Source organism: Vulpes vulpes, chromosome 4, assembly GCF_048418805.1.
Source record: "Vulpes vulpes isolate BD-2025 chromosome 4, VulVul3, whole genome shotgun sequence".
NCBI lineage: Eukaryota > Metazoa > Chordata > Mammalia > Carnivora > Canidae > Vulpes > Vulpes vulpes.
In genome coordinates this window covers 41,328,642-41,349,500 of record NC_132783.1, presented here as the reverse complement: position 1 = coordinate 41,349,500, position 20,859 = coordinate 41,328,642, and the positions used below count along the sequence as shown (strand labels likewise).

Here is a 20,859-nt window from a genome sequence, read left to right as displayed (position 1 = left end):
GGCTATTCGGGGTTTTTTCTGATTCCACACAAATCTTAAGATGATTTGTTCCAACTCTCTGAAGAAAGTCCATGGTATTTTGATAGGGATTGCATTAAACGTGTAAATTGCCCTGGGTAACATTGACATTTTCACAATATTAGTTCTTCCAATCCATGAGCATGGAATATTTTTCCATCTCTTTGTGTCTTCCTCAATTTCTTTCAGAAGTGTTCTGTAGTTTTTAGGGTATATATCCTTTACCTCTTTGGTTAGGTTTATTCCTAGGTATCTTATGCTTTTGGGTGCAATTGTAAATGGGACTGACTCCTTAATTTCTCTTTCTTCAGTCTCATTGTTAGTGTATAGAAATGCCACTGACTTCTGGGTATTGATTTTGTATCCTGCCACACTGTCAAATTGCTGTATGGGTCCTAGCAATCTTGGGGTGGAGTCTTTTGGGTTTTCTGTGTAGAGTATCATGTCATCAGTGAAGAGGGAGAGTTTGACTTCTTTGCCAATTTGAATGCCTTTGATTTCTTTTTGTTGCCTGATTGCTGAGGCTAGGACTTATAGGACTATGTTGAATAGCAATGGTGAGAGTGGACATCCCTGTTGTGTTCCTGATATCAGGGGAAAGGCAAGAGAGAAAGAATCTTAAGCAGGCTCCATACCCAGTGTGGGGCCAATGTGGGGCTCAATCTCATAACCCTGAGATCACGATCTGAGCCAAATTCAGGATTGGACGCTTAACCGACTGAGTCATTCAGGCCCAATTCTTTCTCTATTTTTCCTTGATGAGTCTGGCTAAATGTTTATTAATTTTATTTTCTCAAAGAACCAGTTCTTTCTTTATAAGTAATTGATCTACTGTCATTACTATGTATTTGCTTTTACGAGTGGAATTTTTTCCTTTTATAGCTTCTAGATGTGGCCTTTTCATTTTTGCTTATGGAATTCCCTTTAATATTTCTTGTAAGGCTGGTTTAGTGGTAAGCTTTAACTTTTATTTATCTGGGAAACTCCTTATCTCTCCTTCAGTTCTGAATGATAACCTTGCCTAATATTCTTGGCTGTAGATATTTTTCTCTTTTGAGCATTTTGAATATATCATGTTATTCCTTTGTGGCTTGCAAACTTTTTTTTTTTTAAGATTTTATTTATTTATTCATGAAAGACACACAGAGAGAGAAAGGCAGAGACGTAGGCAGAGGGAGAAGCAGGCTCCAGGCAGGGAGCCTGATGTGGGACTGGATCCTGAGACCATGGATCACGCCCTGAGCCAGGGGCAGGTGCTCAACTGCTGAGCCACCCAGGTGTCCCTGGCTTGCAAACTTTCTGCTGACAATTAGGTGATAGCCTTTTGGGGTTCCCCTTATATGTAACTGTTTGCTTTTCTCTTGCTGCTTCTAAGATTCTTTATTTAATTTTGGACATTTTAATTATTATATGTCTTGGTGTGGACTGCCTTGGGCTCACCTATTTGGGCCTCTCTGTGTGGCCTAGACTGAGATGTCTGTTTTCATCCTCTTAAACATAGGGAGGTTTTCAGCAATTTTCTCAAATAAGTTTTCTGCCCTTTTCTTTTCTCTTTCTGGGACCCCTGAATTATGAATGTTAGTTTGTTTGATGTTGCCCCAGAAGTCCCTTAACCTATCTTTTTTTTAATTTTCTTTTGTTTTTACTGTTTGGCGTGGGTTCTCTCCATTACTCAGTCTTCCAGATCACTGTTCCATTCTTCTGTTCATTCTCTCTAGTTTTCTTTCATTTCCATTATTCTTCAGCTCTGATTCTTTTTTGTTTTTCTTTTTGTTGAAGTTCTCATTGAGTTCGTATGCTTCTCTCAAACTGGTTAATATCTTTGTGACCGTTACCTTGAACTCTTTATTAGATAGATTCCTTATCTCTTTCATTTAGTTTTCTTTCTGAGGTTTTGTCTTGTTCTTTTGTTTAGGACATAATCTTCTGTCTCTTGATTTTGTCTGTGTTGTTTCTGTATATTAGATAGGTCAGCTATGTTTCCTGATGTTGAAAGTAATGGCCTTATGTAGGTATCCCATGGGGCCCAGTAGCACAATCCTCTATGGTTACCAGAACCAGGCACTTCCAACGATGTCCCCTGGGCTGCATGCACCCTCCTGTTGTGACTGGGCATGACTGCTGCAGGCACACTGGTGGGCAGGTCTGGCCTCCAACCTAGCTGGCTGTAATGATTAGCTTTGACTACTGTGGGCAAGGCTGGACCCTGGTGCGGCTAGTTGAGAAATCTGGCTATAGTGGGTCTGCTGGTGGATGGAGTTAGCTCCCAGTGCTGCTAAGAGTCTTAGCCACAATTGCTATGAGCATGCTGTTGGGTGGGGCTGGAACCCTTCCCTCTCTGGAGCAGGAGTTGCTCTGGAGGTGCAATGGCCTGCCCTGGGGCTGCCCGCCACATGTGGTGGGGTGGAAGTTGCTTTGAGGAAACACTGGTCAAAACTGAAGCAGCCAAGGCACCTGGCTGGCTCAGTCGGTGGAGCATGCAACTTGATCTTGGGGTTGTGAGTTCCAGTCCCATATTGGGTGTAGAGATTACCCCAATAAAATCTTTAAAAAAAACCAGGTGTTTGCCAGGTGTGGTGTCGATTGGGCTGGACAGGTCTGCAGGGGAATGCTGGGGTGGGGCAAGTGGTGTTATCAGGACAGATGGAGAGTGTGTCAGAACTGGCTCCCACAAGCATCTGGCCAACTAAGCTGAAAGAAGGCAAGAAAAATGGTGCCCACCAACACTTCCTAGCCCCTTCAGCACACACCCTAAAATTAGTAAATTTCCTTCATGTATAACCCAAGTACTTTTCAAACTGCTGCTTCTATGTTGGATCTCAGATCAAATGATAAAGTGCTCTGACCCTTTGAGTGGAGTCTTGGTTTCTCACAGCCTTCTGACTCTCTTGGAGTTAAGGTAAGTCCTGCTGATTTTCGGAGGTAGGTTTTATGGGCGTTTCTCTGTGCAGGTCCCCAGAGCCAGAGATGCCTGGTATGGGACTTGATTCGTCTCACTCCTTAGAGAGGACCTCAACTCCTGTGTTAACCCTCCTGCTTGTGGGTTGCTGTGCCAAGGGTTTGGTCCCTGACTCTCTGCCCCTCCTATCCTTCTGAATGTGTCTTTTTCTTTATATCCCTAGCTGTGGAAAAGCTGTTCTGCTAATCTTCAGGTTGTTTCCAGAGTGAGTTGCATTAAATGTAGTTGTAACCATGTTGTGTCCCTTGGGGGAGGTGAGCTCAGGATCCTTCTACTCTTCCATCTTCCTTGCAATTGGTACTGTTCTTTTAGTGTAAAATCAACAGCTCTTCTCAAAAACTAATACTCCTATCTCAAGAGACTCAAAAGGCAGAATAAAATTTTATATGCCACATGAGAGAGAAGAATACAGAAAGAAGTGAGAGTGGCATTTTCTATTTTAATCAAGATTCATTCAGCAGGTATTCATTGAGCAGCTACTCTGGATTAGCCTCTGAATGTGGCTTATGGAAAGCATAGATGATTTTTCATGCTTCCCCCTCCACCAAGAGTCCTTAAGTCTACAAAACAAAGAAGCTGCCTGAGTTGGAGGCTAAAGACTTGCCCACTCAGAATCTTTATCACTTTCCCTCTATCTCTGATCCCATACCCACTCAGGGTACCTCAGGATATGGTTCTGTATCCTTAGTGTTCACTAAACAGAGTGAAAAACCAATGATCTAATGAATATTAATACCAAAGCCTCATTATAATAGTAATGTGAGAAACAAATAGTATGAAATATATTAAAGTATAAAGATAGGCACTCAGATGAAGAGAATCTGGCCTAACGGCAGACATGTGATAAAGACATGAGAATTTCAGTTGTTTGACTTCTCAGAATAAGCTGGCAATATGCTTAGGGCTACCCAAAGAACCTACAGTTTTACCCTAAAAGATGGAAATATGTGGTCTAGAACAAAACAGTTGTTTTTTTCCTCATTTTCATTGGTCAGATCAGTTTTTTTTTTTTTTTAAGATTTTACTTATTTATTAGAGACACAGAGAGAGAAAGAGAGAGCCAGAGACACAGGCAGAGGGAGAAGCAGGCTCCATGCAGGGAGCCTGACATGGGACTCGATCCCGGGACTCCAGGATCATGCCCTGGGCTGAAGGCGGCGCTAAACCGCTAAGCCACTGGGGCTGCCCGGTCAGATCAGTTTTAAAAATTTTTTATAGCTTTACTGAAGTACAATTGATATACAATACATTGCATATACTTAAAGTGTACAGTTTGGTAATTTGACATAATGTATATACCCATGAAACAATCACTAAAATCAAGATAATAAACATAGCATCACTGCAAGTATCCGTGTACTCCTTTGTAAACCCTGTTGTTCCCCCAACCCTTTCTCCCCTGTATCCACAGGAAGCCACTGATCCATTTTCTGTCTTTTAGGATAGTTTGCATTTTGTACAATTTTAAATAGAATCAAACAGTATGCCCTCTGTGACTTTTTTCATTCAGCGCATAATTATTTGGGATTTTACCTGTTGTGTCACTCAATAGTTTATTAATTTTATTGTTGAGTAGTATTCTATGTATGGGTATGCCACAATTCCCATATCCATTCACCCATCAGTGGACATTCTGGTTGCTTCCAGTTTTTGCCTGTAACAGATATTCTTGTATAAATGTGTATATGGGCACGGGTTTTCACTTTTTTTAGGTAAATAGCTAGGAGTGGAATAGTGAATCGTTTGATAGGTACATACTTAACCTTTTAAAAAACTGCCAAGCTGTTTTCCAAGTGCTTATACTGTTTTACATTCTTCCCAGCTGTGTATGAGAATTCCAGTTCCTCCTGACTTGTTATGACCAGTCTTTTCAGTCAGCCATTCTAATAGGTATGGAGTGGTATATCTCATTGTCATTTTAATTTGCTTTTACCTAGTGACTAAAGATGTTCTGCATGTTTTCATGTGCTGCTTTGCCATCTGTATTTCTTCTTGAAGAAAAGTCTCTATATTTTTCCCATTGTTTTATTGAGTTCCTTTTGTTTGTATTTATTTACAGGTAACAAAAATTAAACATTTATAGCAGCAGCCTTAGAATTTTCAGAAAGTAATAAAGTCATAACAAGGTAACATATACATGGAAGAATATGAAAAAGGCATGAAGAACTCAACTCATATTGGCTAGTGCATAAGTCACTTCTAAAACTGTGTAGGCACTACTATCCTAGAGCTGGCTTATGCTGCCTTATGAGTGTGAATTTTAAAATTTTTAGAAAATTTACAGGCTGTTAAACATAGCCATTATTAAAAATTAATTATATAAGCTGACAATTATGTTAAAATCCAATATATAAAACTCAGTAATACTAAAAATTCACTTGATCATTTTACTATTATCCATGTTTTTGTGGTTATGTCTATCATATCCATATTGTAGACATACTATATTATAGTTTGATAATTATACATCTCCTTCCAATTCTGTGTTCTGTGATGTCGTGTGGTAGCTTGAAATGAGCCACAGTGGAATATTTACCCCTCAAAATTTGTAAACACCACAATCAAAGCTTTTTTTCAAAGATAGAGCTATTGCTATGGTTGAGTGTCCATTACAATTTAATTTTAAACACAACTAGGAGAAACCAAGCATTTCAAAAGGAAAAGAAACCATCTTAAAGTTCACGGTCTGAATTAAAGACATATACATTTAAAATATAAAAGAAACAAACCATGCATATGACTTATTTTTTTCCAAAGATTTCTACATTTATTTTAGAGAGCACATGTGTGTGTGAGTAGGGGTTGGGGGTAATGGGAAAGAGAGAATCCCAAGCAGATTCCCCATCAAGCACAGAGACTTACTCGGGGCTTGATCTCACAGCATTGAGATCATGACCTGAGCTGAACGCTTAACTCACTGAGCCACCCAGATACCCTGATCAATAAGACTTTCAATAAGACACTTGTTATGTCTCACATGAAATTCAAATAGAAATTAAAGAAAATGTTTGCCTGATTTTTAGTAAGGTACTAGTACCCTAAAGTACTAGTAGTGATAACTGTTTAGAGTGATGCATGCTGAAGAATAGCAGTTTGGCATTTTTAAGATTTTATTTTTTATTAGAGAGTGCACACAAGCAGGGGGGAGCTGCAGCCAGAGAGAAAAGCAGGCTGCCCACAGAGCAGGGAACCCAATATGGAGCTTGATCCTATGACCCCAGGATCATGGCCCGAGCCAAAGGCAAACACCTAACTGACTGAGCTACCCAGGCACCCCAGCAGTTTGGTATTAAATTGGAGGGAATAAATAATCCTTAAACCAGTCAATGCCCTGTGTAATCACACTAATAAACTGGACAAAATAGATGGAACTTTTATAAAATCAGCACGTACAGGCTTTATTTTTTTAAATTAAAAATGAGGAAGAAATACATATTCCCAAGGAGATAACTTCTTTCTCTCAACTTAAAATTTATTTATAAAGGAGATTGAATCATCTCAAATGAAAATATCTAAGAATATATGAAACTACAGATGTAATAGAGAACTGCCTGTTGAACATTTCCACAATTAAAATGAAGTAAATCACAGTATTCTCCTTAACCCGTGTCCTGATCTCCCAAATCAGTTCCTCTTCTGACTGATTTAAGTGACTATTTTTATGTCACCAGGATTCACCATATTTGAATCATCTTTTCTTTCACCATTCTCCTTCCCTACCTGTCTCCATTTTTAATTCTTTGGATCTTCAAATGCACATTATACCTTAAATTTATGATATACATTTAAAAAGATTTTTGTCATCATTTATTTGTATAGCCACTCTGTGAGTTAAGCAAAAGTTATTAGTATTTCATCATTCTATTAAAGGCCTCCAAGGTGATAGGCATGTAAATAAGCAGAATCAGACAGGTTAAATAACTGGCCCGAGCTGACAGGACCAGTAATTACAAGTCCTGTGATTCTGATGTCAACATTCTTTTCATTACACTATGATGCCTGTCATCAACAACTCATATTTGGTCCATTACTATAAATTCCCAGCAGATTTCTCTACCTCTATCCCTACTTCTTCAGTCTATCATGCATGTCACTATCAGATTAACACAGCTTTTATTAAAAAATACCAGAATGAAGAAATTTCCAGTGGTTTCCTATTGTATAGAGAATACAAACCAGAACTTTACCTTTGCTTTTATATGTGAAATCTCAGCAAACTGGCCTCCTCATGTTCCTTCAAATATACTTGTGAGGCACCTGGCTCAGTTGGTTAAGCATCTGCCTTTGGCTCAGATATGATCTCTAGGTCCTGGGACTGAGCCCCATGATGGGCTCCCCACTCAGCAGGAGTCTGCTTCTGCTTCTCTCTCTCCTCTGCCCCTTCCCCCAGCTTGTGTGTTCTCTCCCTTAAAAAAAAAAATCTTTCAAATATACTTGTAACTTTCCTGAGACTATGTCTTTGCTTCTAGCAGTGTTTCCCTTCCTTGAGTTACAAATCCCAGAGTAACAGAATATTGCAGGGGACCTGGGCCTAATCATGCATGTATGTGTGTGTAATATATATATACATATATATGCACACATATATATTATGTTTATTAGGTATTTACTTAGTTTATATGTTAAACGTGTACTATTTAGTTTGTATGTTAAACGTGTACTATTATATACATATATATGCACACATATATATTATGTTTATTAGGTATTTACTTATTTAGTTTATATGTTAAACGTGTACTATTATGACCTTGTGTGTTTTGGTAAGAGAGAGGTTAGTGGCATCTAGTATAATTTTTGACATTAAATATAAGTCCTTGAGGCACCTGGCTGGCTCAGATGGTGGAGCATACAACCCTTGATCTCAGAGTTGAGTTCAAGGCCCATGTTAGGTATAGAGATTACTTAAAAAAAAAAAATTAAAAATGAGTCCTTTGCAGTTCCACTTCTGGTAATGAAGAAGTAGGTGAGTTTTGATGAGAACTAGAATTGTAGGCCAAGAAAAAGAAAACTGCATTTCCTTAAAGACACCGAAAAGCTACCAGATTGGTGTGGATTGCAGAACCAAGGTCTGAGAGGGAGACATTTTGGAGAGATGCTTGAACATCTGGGTCCCTTTTTCTGGTGGCCACATTGGTCTCTTCCAAAAGCAACTGAGAAGGTAAATACGGATTTTTGCAAGCTCACAGGCCCAGAAGAGGAGGTAGGGAAGTTGAAAAAGTGGAGTTTAGGGCTCACCCAGGAAGAGATAAACACCTTAGCCTTTCAGTTCAGATTCTGAAGGGCTGTACCCTAGGAGTCAAGTGAACTGAAAATAGATCAGAACTGGCAGTGACTGAATCATCTCTGGCCCTAACTGGTCTGTAGTGATCTGAGTCTCCTACTGGCCCCAGATGAACTGCCTAATAGAAGCAAAAGAAATCCTCTCTTGAGGAAAGTAGTGCTATCAGGAGCTTCAAAATACCTCTGCAGTATTTTATATATAATATCCAGCACAAATAAAAAATAATCAGGTATATGAGAAGATACAACAAAACCAAAGAAGCAACAGATCATAGAAACAAAACCCACAGGGATTATGAAACAAAAATATACCATGTTTAATTTGTTCAGGAACTTATAAGAATAAGAATGTGCATAGAGAATGGAAACACAAACAAATGGAAATTCTATTGTTAGGTCTTTCAACAAATTAAAAACACAGTGGATGGACTTCATAGCCAATTAAACAAAGCTAAAGACAAAATAGGAAACTGGATGACGTTCAGAAGAAAATATGCAGATTTACAAAGACAAAAGAATGAAAATATGGAAATTTTTTTTAAAAAGTGGAAGACTTATGGTTAGAATTTTTTTAAAGTCTAACATAATCATAATTAAAACCCAGAAAGAAAGGAATGAGAGAATATAATAAAGTGATACTTGAAGAGATGTCTAAATTAAGTAAAAGGCATCATGCCTTGGATTCAAGAAGCACTAAAAACCTTAAGCAAGAAAAAGGCAAAGAAAATCACACCTAACACATCATAGTAGAAGTGCTGAAAACCAAAGGGGAAATTTTTAAGCACCCAGAATAAAAAGACAAATTACTTTACCAAATGAATGACAGTAAGAACAGGATTTGAAGGATGCCTGGGTGGCTCTGTGGTTGAGCATCTGCCTTTGCCTCAGATCATGATCCCGGGGTCCAGGGATCAAGTCCTGCATTGGGCTTCCTGCAGGGAGCTTGTTTCTTTCTCCCTCTGCCTTTGTCTCTGCCTCTCTTTCTTTGTCTCTCATGAATGAAAAATCTTTAAAAAAAATACATTCTTAAAAAAAAAAGATTTTATCTACTTGAGAGAGACACAGAGGGGGAAGAGGTGCTAAGAAAGAGAGAAAGAGAGCAAGCAGGGAGAGGAGCAGAGGGTAGGAGAGCGAGAATCCCAAGCAGGCTTGGCACTGAGCGCAGAGCCTGAAGTAGGACTCGATCTCACTACCTTACTTCAGGCCATTGTCTCCTAAAGTTCTTCTCAATGAAAGGATTTCCCTTTACGATTGTGTTTCAGGGCCACTAATGAGTGATGGTGTTGTAATACCAGTGACCATTCACATCCAGATAATGCCAGCTCACTGCAGATCCTTGTGACAATTAACAAGGCTGACATGGTTTTCTCTTCCATTAATTGGTCAGAGGAGCTCCTTATGAAGCCAGTTTATATGGATTGAGGGAGAAGTGCTGAAGGAATAGGGGCAGGTACTAATAGTAACCTGAGTCACCTGCTCATTCACTTTAGTTGTGGCCATGTTCCCAGTCTTGTAGGGAGTGGACTGCTGTTGTGCCCATTCAGTTGTATGGTTTGGTGAATCAGATAACATCAGTTCATGATGGATAGTTTGATTATTCACATAGTCACTTGTCCCATGGGCAGGTGTTTCATCTCTACCAGGTACCAGCAGCGAATCAGGAGCTACTTTTCAAAGAAACAAAACAAAACATTGGTTGAGAAAGATCTTTACTCAACAACCAAAGAATCTGTGTTGTAATTCTCCTATTGGCACTTACCAGGCTTCATATATAACATCTCTACCACGTGAACTTCTAATACTAATTTCTAATACTAACTTCTAATTGTAAGGCCCAGCTGACAAGACAGTTTGCTCTGGGCTCCACTGAAAACTACAGTTACTCAGAAGATAGGTTAGAGTTCAATTAATGTTAATGTTCAATTTTGTTGTTTTCAGAAGCCAAAAAGGCCTGCCACACATTTTGCCTTTTTCTTTTTTGTGTTGGTGAAAAAACAGTCACTCAGTCACTGAATGGGTAGCCTGATAAGTCTCAGGCCATCAGACCTCTAGAAACTTGCGGCAGGTCCTGAAAGTTCTACAGGGTTTTTCTTGTGCCTTCTGGCATGCATATAACTTACCAAAACATGTAGAGTGCTTACTACTTCCTGCTCATTGGGTTCATTTAACATTCATTTCTATAATAGACCAATGTAATATTGTAATAGTGTAATATTGTAATAGTGTAATATTCTGACACAGCAAGATGATCAAGGTCCCTTCACACCACAGAACAGAAAGTTGACACAGTCCTGAGACAAGACAGTAAGGGTTCACTGTTGTCCCTGCCATTTAAATGCAGTTTATTTCTGACTTCCCTTACCAGTTGAAATGGGGTGTGTGGGCCATTTCCAGACAAAAACCTATATATCACATCAAAGTCTATTTTAATTTCCTCCAATGAAGATCCCACACCTAGAGCAGCAACTGTAATTGGCATCTCCATGTGATTTAACTTTGCAGTAATCCAATCATTCTTTACTACCCACCTGGTTTTTACACTATCATTCCCTACCCCCATTTGGTGACCACAAAGGGCATTTATGTGAGACTGTGGTATGAATCACTATGCCAGCATGGTGGCACTAATTTCTACAAGTTCACCAGGATGTGGTGCTTTCTGTGTGCGGTCTTAGTGTGAGCGTGGTAGCAAGTACTTACAAACTTCTGCATAGCCCTTCCTACCATGATAGCCCTCATTCCATTGGTCAGGAAACCAAAATGAAGATTGCTTCAGTTACTAAAATACATCTATTCTTACTACACATCTAGGCCTGGAGAAATAACCAAAATCTGGGTCTCTGGACTGTTTTCCAGACTCAGGCCAAGACAACATCCTGTCTTTAGTAAATGGCCACTAGAGAAGGATTAGGGCAGTGATCCCCTAACTTCTCACAGGATTTACCAGGGGAGCTTTAAAAAATATCAATGCCTGGATTTCAGTGCTTGAAATTATGATTTAATTGCTCTGGAGGGTGTTATTTAGAATTCTCAGGGGTTCTAAAGTACAGACAGGTTTGGGAATCACTGGATTAGAGGAAGGTTCATGGTTATACAACTGTGGCTGTATTGCTGGGTGGTTCTTCAAAGGGACCCAGTCTCTCTCCATCATCAAGGAGTTCCAGGTCTGTGAACTGGATGGGAGGCTTCAAATTTCTCTATGACAACACAAGTTAGTTTAGAATTTTCCCACCTATACATGTCAAGCAGCACCTTAGTGAGCTACTTAAGCTATTTCATTACTAGGGACCTTGTTATCATTTAGTCAGTTACTCCCTTCCCCTGCAGGTCAAAACAATCGGATTAACTTTTCTTCTTTGACTTACTGTGGCAATTTGCCCACCATGTCTCTGGTGGTTATTTGCCATCATGTGGCCTTTGTCACTTTGGGTTTGTAGTATTCTCTTTGAGATCAGGAAACAATTCGACCACAGCATTCATCACCAGCATTCTGACAGAGGACAGCCATTCAGAGCTCTTTGGGAATGATGATGCTCCTATCAACAATGCACTTCTCAATGACCTGTTGAAAATAGAGAATGTCTAAGGAGCCTTTGTATTTCCTCCTCTATGGTATGCCAGGGTATTTCAGGCATTTTGAAATTATTTCAAATTACATTTGTAGGCCATTTATTATTTCTAACCTGTTATTGAGCCCCAGGTCTCATCCTATCAAACTATTAATGCCAATATATTAGATGTTGATCCCTAGGTGAGTACACCTGTGCCAATAAATTTCCCATGATAAGACCTTATATTTATTACCCCTTGGTGTAACATTTTTAGAACCCACTTTTATGGAGGAGGGTGGGGGGAAAGTGAGGGGAGATACTTTTTGGTCTTTTGTTTTTTTTTATCTTCCCCAAGACAGTCTGGCCAACTTGCTCCGGTAATGCAATAAAGACATTGCAATAAAAAAAAAAAAAAAAAAAAAAGAACCCACTTTTATATATACTCCTAAGGTTCCTGCTGATAACCTTTGGGGGAAAGGTCTCCTTTTCTTTTTTACCTGGGCCACCAAAGTCTGTTGTGGCAAAAACTACTACTGTCTCTCAATGTCCTTTCTTCTCTTCTTGGGTTAGTATTAGAACTGCCCAATTTTAGCTTTGGACACTGCCACAGAGCCCAGGACTATATTTCCTAGCCTCCCTTCAAAGTGTGGTCATATAACTACATTTTGGTCCATGGGTTAGAAGTGGAAATGATGGCAGCAACTTCTATGGCATGTCCTTAAGAAGAAAAAGTAGCTAGAACAAAAGATATTTACGGTTTAAAAATTTTTAACAGGTTGCTAGACTGTTTTGCAAAGAGATTGATAGAGTTCATAAGCATACAGCAATGTAAAACAATACCATTTTACCTGGATCCTCACTAGCAAGACTTCTCAAGTCTAAGATGATGTCTCACCCCACTCTTAACAGGCAAAATGCATACTAAGCCTACCTTAAGATTAAACATTTTCACTTATCAGTGTCAAATCCAAAACTTTGGTAACATACTCTAATGACAATGCTGTGCATTCTCAACTGATTTTTACAATACCTGTGGAGGTAGATTTAGCAATATCATCCAAATTACATACAAACACACAATTTGATCTAATAATCTTCTTGCCATGAATTTACACCACAGATATCTTGAACATGTGAGACAGAACTGTGTACAGTATTATTAATGCATTGTTTTCAAAGCAAAAGACTGAAAACAATGCTAATGTCCAGTCAGAAGTTTGGAAAATAAATTTTGACATCCTTGTAGTGGAAATACTATGTAGCTATTGAAGAATGAATAACCTTATGCAGCTCACTGAATATTCTAAGATGTATCATTAACCAAAACAGTGAGATGCAGAACATTGTATACATTATGATCACTTGTTTTTAAAAGGGGAGAATATAGATTTGTTTTTATATAAGAAAGCTCTGGGAATTACATTAAACCTATTAGAATGGCTGTTACCAAAAACTCAAGAAATAATAAATGCTGGTGTGGATGTGGAGAAAAGGTAACTCTTGTGCATTGTTGGTGGGAATAGAAATTGGTACAGCCACTTTGGCAAACAGTAGGGAGGTTCCTAAAAAACTTAAAAGATAGGGACCTTGGGTGGCTCAGCAGTTGAGCCTGCCTTTGGCTCAGGGTGTGATCCTGGTCCCAGGATCGAGTCCCTCATCAAGCTCCTCTCAGGGAGCCTGCTTCTCCCTCTGCCTATGTCTCTGCTTTTCTCTGTCTCTCATGAATAAATAAAATCTTAAAAAAAAAAAACAACTGAAAAGATAGAACCATGTGACCTAGAAAGTATACTTCTGGGTATTTATTCAAAGAAAATGAAAATGCTCCAAAAAATATATACACCCCATATTCACTGCAGCATTATTTACAGTAGCCAAGATATGGAAGCAACCGAAGTACATGTGGAAAGGTAAATGGGTGGTAAAGAAAATGTAGTATATATGGATGAATAAGTCATGGAAATAAAAGCCACAGCATAAGGAATATAATGATACTGTAATTGCATTGTATGGTAACAGATGGTAGCTACACTTGTGGTTAATATAGCATAATGTGCAAACTTGTTGAATTATTGTGTTGTACACCTGAAATTAACACTGTCAACTATACTCAAAAATAGTAAAAAGAAAGATAAATGATCAAAGTTTAGAGGGAAAAAAAGAAAATATATAAATATGTATACACACACACTCTAGAATATTGGTCACATAAAAAAAAAGTATGAAATCTTGCCATCTGCAACAATATGAATGGACCTCAAGGGTATTATGTTACATAAAAGAAGATTGATAAAGACAAATACCACATGACCTCACTTATATGTGGAATGTAAAAACAATCAACCAACCAACCAGCCAAGATACAGAAAACAGACTGGTGATTTTAAGAGGTAGGGTGGGCAAAATGGGTGAAGGGGGTCAAAAGGCACAAACTTTCAGTATAAAACAAGTCATGAGAATGGGATGTACAACATGGTAGCTAGAATTAATTTTGTATTGCATATTTGAAAGTTACCAAGGAGGTAAATCTTAAAAAACTTAAAAGTTCTCATCACAAGAAAAAATACTCTGTAACTATGTATGGTAACTAGATTTACTGTGATCATCATGCTTTACACCTGAAACTAATATAAGGTTTTGTGAATTATAACTCAAAAGAAAAAAAAAAAAAAGAAAAAGAACACCATAACAAGTTCAGAGAGACTGCAGAAGGGGGAAAAAAGAAAAAAAGCTCTAGGAAGATACACAAGAAAATTGTAACAGTAGTTGTGAGATATAGACGGCATTGGCATGGGAAATAGTGGATGGAGTATACATGTGGGAAACTCCAACTCAAAACATAAATCTATATCTATCTAGACACACAACATCATTGGAATGAATTCCCTACTCAGAAAGAAAAGTATTTCCCAGAGAGTGAATTCCCTTGTTTCCTTTATGTCATTTTTGCCATGTCAATTTACCTGTTTGATCCTTTCTTCAACTGTAAAACCAGGGATTTGATACACTTTATAGTACTTTGTAAGCACTTATATTAGATGTATGTGTTGTTCAGTGCTGTCCACATAATCATAATTTAATAAATGTTAGCTGAATTAAGAAAATGGTTTTGCCATTCTCTTAGGCCAAATCGACATGTAATATCTTAATTTTCATGTCCTTGGTTTTTCCTGATTCTGAGCATCTTTTCACATTTGGGTTTACTCTTTGCTGAGTTCATATTCTTTGCCCACTTTTCTGTTGAATTGCAAGTTCCCTTAATATGAATTTCTATGAGCACTTTGTATAGTATAGATGTTAAACTTTCTTATGAATATTTCTTCTAAATTTACTGCATATCTATTAACCTTAATTATAACTTTTGTATGCAGGCTATATATATATTTTTTTTGCAGGCTATATTTTTATATTGACAAATGTCTATCTTTTTTGAGAAGAATGTATATTCTTTGTTTTGGCGTGAAGTATTCTGTAAATGTCAGTTAGATCCAGTTGACTGATGGTAATACAAAGTTCAACTGTATCCTGATTTTCTCTGCCTGCTAGGTCTATCAGTTACTGAAAGAGGGTTGTTGAATTCTCCAACCATAATAGTGGAGTTGTGTATTTCTCTGTAGTTCTATCCATTTTTACCCCAGCTATTTTAATGCTCTGTTGTTAGATGTACACATTAAAGGTTGTATCTTTTTGGAGAACTGACACCTTTATTGTTATGTAATGTTCCTCTCTATCCCTGGTAATTTTCCTTGTTCTGAAGTCTGTTTTCCCTGAATATAGCAACTATACTTTCTTTTGATTAGTATTAGCTAGTTGGGTCTTTCTCCATTCCTTTACTGTTAACCTATCTGTGTCCTTATATTTAAAGCAGGTTTCTTATATATGATTTCTGAGAAAATGGAGTACTAGTAAGGGTTGTGGGCTTTCTCACTCCAAATCAGCCCTGTGTTAACTACAGAAATAGGGAAGCAAGGGGTTGAGGAATAAGATAAAAAACTGAGAAAACCCTAGTAAGGGTTAGAAGTAAGTTTTTACGTTTTGTTCCCTGGCACTTCCCTCCACTGCCTTGGTACAGTCAGTGCCAGACAACTGATTGCTATAGATATCATTAGCAACAGCTTCCCAGTATAGAATAAAACAAAGGGTCTGTGGAAGTGAGTTGCTGATGAAATAAAGTGTGACCAGATACCCTATAGAGAATTGAAACATTTACTCCCCTACTCCTTCCCCAAACTTCTAGGGTTTTGGTGGATTACAACAGCTAGATTATGAGTTTTGAAGTAAATCCTCACCCAGAGGAGCTGTCAACATAGCAACAGAGATAGAGCACTATAGCTCCTCTGTGGTACCTGGAGCTCTCTGGTCTCTAATCCCTAAACTTGTGAGAAGGGATAAAAAACTAGAGTCTACCCCTTTTCTCTTCCTCCATATCCATCATCAGAAAGGGTCATAGAGGGGTAACCTGGGTGGCTCAGTCAGTTACATCTGTCTTCCGCTCAGGTCATAATCTCAGGGTCCTGGAAGGGAGCGCCACATCAGGCTTCCTGCTTCTCCCTCTGCTCTTCCTCCCACCCTTACCTCTGCTCTTGCTCTCCCATGCGCTGTCTCCCTCCCAAATAAATTTAAAAAAAAATTTTTTTTAGAAAGGGCAGTAGAGAATAAGCTTGTGAACCAATTATCTAGACACCTGAGGAGCATGATCACTTTGTTTTTGTTTTTGTTTAATTTTTTTATTTATGATAGTCACAGAGAGAGAGAGAGGCAGAGACATAGGCAGAGGGAGAAGCAGGCTCCATGCACCGGGAGCCCGATGTGGGATTCGATCCCGGGTCTCCAGGATCGCGCCCTGGGGATCACTTTGTAACATAACCAATTACTTAACATATACCAACTGAAGCAGAATTATAGGAATATAGATATTTAATTGAAATTTTTTTAAGAATTTAAAAATGATTCAATTAATCATTCAACAAAATTTTACTGAACACTGACTAGTGTCAGGCACTGATGATTCATAAGTGAACAAGACAGACAAAAATTTGTATTGTGTATTTTATGCATGAGGAACATAGACAAAAACATCAAACAACTCATTATCTAAGGAATAAGACATTTTAGAAGGTAATATTTGCTATAAAAATGAAGTAGGATAAAGCTGTTTGGGATAGCTGTAAAGGGTCACAATTTTATTTTATTTTTTATTTTTTTAAAGATTTTATTTATTTATTCATGAGAGACAGAGAGGCAGAGACACAGGCAAAGGGAGAAGCAGGCTCCATGCAGGGAGCCTGACGTGGGAATTGATCCTGGGTCTCCAGGATCAGGCCCTCAGCTGAAGGTGGTGCTAAACTGCTGAGCCACCCGGGCTGCCCAAGGTTCATAATTTTAAAATGAAACTAAGCCTAAAATAGGAACCAAGAGGATGCTAACTGGGAGGTTAGTAATATATAAAGAAGGGACAAGAAATCACTAAAAAGCCATGTGAGAATATTAGGTATGGAATATGAGTTTAAAGAACATCATAGATAAAATAAAATTTAAAATAAGAACATCATAGATGGATAAATAGGGTTGATCAGATTTTATGATGCTTTTGAGGTATAGAATTTTAGTATTTTTATGTAGTTAAGATCTCTAGATTTTTCCCCTTGCAGTTTCTAGTGCTTTCATGTTTGAAAAACATGACATTTAAAATATTTTAAGTTATAAACTAATATTTGTACATGGCAAGAAATTCAAACAAAATACAAGGAAAGTAGAAAGTAAAGGCTTCATCACCTCTCCCCCATCACCCTTTCCGTAGAGGTAGTCATTTTTCTAAGTATCCTTCTAGAAATTTTCTATGTATAATCAAATATGCATATATACATGGTTTAACAAATTTATAAATAGGATACATGTTTCTTGCAGCCTGCTTTTTCTTTTCCCAGATTTGGATCTACTCCAGATATTGAGGTTTGAAATGATAGAATTTTTGGGCAAAAAAGGTGGCTTTCAAAAAATAAAAAGAAACTTTAAAGGTCTATGGAATCAAGCTTTTTATTATGTATGTATGCCTATATCTGTGTATTTACTTTATTAATTTTATTTGAGAGAGTGGGTGTGCACACAGGGGTGGGGGAGAGGGAGAAGCAGGCAGTGAGAATTTCTTTTAGGAAGCAGGCTCCCCACTAAGCAGGGAGCCTGATGTGGGGCTCGGTCCCAAGACCCTGACATCATGACCTGAGCTGAAGGTAGATGCTTAACTTACTGAGCCACCCAGGCACCTCTGTATTTACTTAACTGTAATCTTTTTCTAGTTAATGACTGCAAATGTGGCATCTCAATACAGACCAGACAGTCCTTTACGATGGTTTGACTCACAATTTTTCAACTTTATGATGATGAAAAACCAGTGTGCATTCAGCAGAAACTGTACTTCAAATTTTGAATTAGGATTTTCTTCTGGGCTAATGATATGTGATATGATACTCTCTAGTGATGCTGGGCAGTGGCAGCAGCCACAGCTTCCAGCCAGCCACGAAATCACTAGCATAAACAATACATGAACAACTCTCTGCACCAATACAACTCTTGTTTTTCACCTTCAATACAGTATTCAATAAATTACATGAGATATTTATTATCAACTATGCTTTGTGTTAGATGATCTTGCCCAACTGTAGGCTAATGTAAGTGTTTTAAGCACATTTAAGGTAGGCTAAACTAAGCTATGACATTCATTAGGTTAGGTGTATTAAATGCATTTGCGACTTAAAATAATTTCAACTTATGATGGGTTTGTTGGGGCATAATCCCATCATAAATCGAGGAAAAACTGTATATACTCATTGAATAGGTAGAAAGACTTTTTCAAAGCTCACTCTATTCTACTCCATATCTCTAGGAATTTCCTATTCAGCAATTCTATAAATTTGTTTTTAGTACCAGGAAGTATTATGGAAGATGATTTTAAAAGTTTTACCGTATGATATTAATTTACCAGTAACAGTTTTGTTTATCTAATTTTGTTTTCATTTCCAGTTTGCTATATTTCCTCTTAGAACTGTGGGTATGGTGAGGGAGTTAAAATAGAGTTCCTTATGAGGAAACGGGAAGTATATGAGAACACTAAAATCAAAATACTCTTTTTAACAGGTTTTGTCTATCCCTTTAAAAATGTTTGAATAAATAAATTGTAAGTTTAATAAAAATTATTTTTAAAAATTTAGTTTCTGGGCAGCCCCTGTGGCTCAGTGGTTTAGCGCCGCCTTCAGCCCAGGGCATGATCCTGGAGACCCAGGATCTAGTCTCATGTCGAGCTCCCTGCATGTGTCTCTCTGCCTCTCTCTCTCTCTCTCTCTCTGTCTCTCATGAATAAATAAATAAATCTTTTAAAAAAATTAGTTTTTGATGTAATATCCATTCATTTAACCCCAAACTACAGCCCAGGAGAGTAAGCCTGCAAGTAATTTGTTCAGACAAACAGGCATATCTAAGACATATTGTGAGTTCAGGTCCAAACCACCGTAATAAAGCAAGTATCTCAATAAAGCGAGTCAAATAAATTTTTAGTTTCCCAGTGCATATAAAAATTATGTTTACACTATACTGTAGTCTTCTCAATGTACAATAGCATTACGTCTAAAATAACAATGTACAAACCTTAATTAAAAATCCTTTATTACGAAAAATGCTAACTCATCTGAGTTTTCAGTAAGTCATAATCATGGATCACAGATGAATGAAGTTTGATTTGTGAGAATTACCAAAATGTGACACAGAGACACAAAGTGAGCAAATGCTGTTGGAAATTTGTGCCAATAGACCTGCTCAATGCAGGACTGCCATAAACCTTCAGTTTTGGGGGAAAAAAAACCACAAAACATTATCTGTGAAGCACAATAAAGGACAATAAAACAAGCTATGCTTGTGTTAGGTGTTCCATTAATTTCATCTTAGTGTTCCAATCCATCAATCTGCAATTCCTTTACCCCTCTCTTATTTGGGGTTTCATATTTCCTTAACCACATGCCCTACTTTTCTTGATTTAAACCTCATTTAGCTTGAGAAAGGCTGTATGGAGTATTTATTTTCTGAGATCTTTTTTTTTTTCTGAGACCTTTTAGGTTTGAAAATAACTTTATTCTAGCCTCGTAACTGATTAATAGGTCAGCTTATAAAGAATTCTAAATTAGAATTAATTTTCCCTCAGAATTTTGAACACTGCTCTATTTATTATCCTTTTGTTTCCAGAGTTGCTACTGGGAAGTCCAACACATTTACCTTTGTGCCCATTTAAATGAAGCCTGTTTTTTTCTCTCTATAAACTTGTACAATCTTCTCTGTCTCTCTACCTGCTATCTTTGTAGAGTGGAATAAAGGAAGAAGGGAGATATACAGAAGTAGTCCAGAAATCTTCATGGGGTCCCTTTAAGCATTTTTTATTTATAGCCATCTTAATAAGATCCCCAAGAGCTACATGTGATTAGCACTGACACACCACACTCACACACTGACCATGCAGCCCTACGGTAACCACTGTAGAAAACAAAGTGCAGCTATAATAAAAAAAGATGTGCTAATAGTTACATAAAAAAATAATTATGACAATAGAAGATAAATGACAACAATAGAAGATAATACAGCTGTGCATGTATATGCACCATGTGAGTTTAGTTGCTTTGTGTATATTAATCACTGAATTTAGTATATACATACCACCTTAACGGGTAGGTATTATCTAGATTTTATAGGTTACATAATTTATTTTGGCAGACCCAGAATTGTAGTCTAAAGAGTCTAGCTCCATAATCTATGTCTTAACTGTTATGCTATAATACCTTCTAGTAGTAGGTGGTAGTAGTTTTTTGTTGTTATACTGCTTTTAAATATCTTTTCTTGACAAAATAAAAAGTTGGCAAACCTATGCTGATTTTCTCAATTTAAAAAAACTATTGGTGAAATCTAAAAGCCACTAGATCACTAGCTTGTGGGGTCAAGAGACAGCAAGAAAAATGAAAATTTAAGAAGATAACTGATGAAGCAAGGTCTTGGATGACGAGCTTCAGAACA

The 20,859-nt window shown here is 37.7% G+C and overlaps 1 long non-coding RNA gene across 1 annotated transcript; it reads right to left on the bottom strand.

The window, feature by feature from the left end:
- Positions 1–4,513: 4,513 nt before the first annotated feature.
- Positions 4,514–9,867, bottom strand: LOC140598584 (uncharacterized). The gene is made up of 2 exons (XR_012001040.1): positions 9,734–9,867; positions 4,514–4,631 (listed from the first exon to the last, which is right to left on the bottom strand). It is a non-coding gene; the product is annotated as an uncharacterized lncRNA (long non-coding RNA).
- Positions 9,868–20,859: the final 10,992 nt, after the last annotated feature.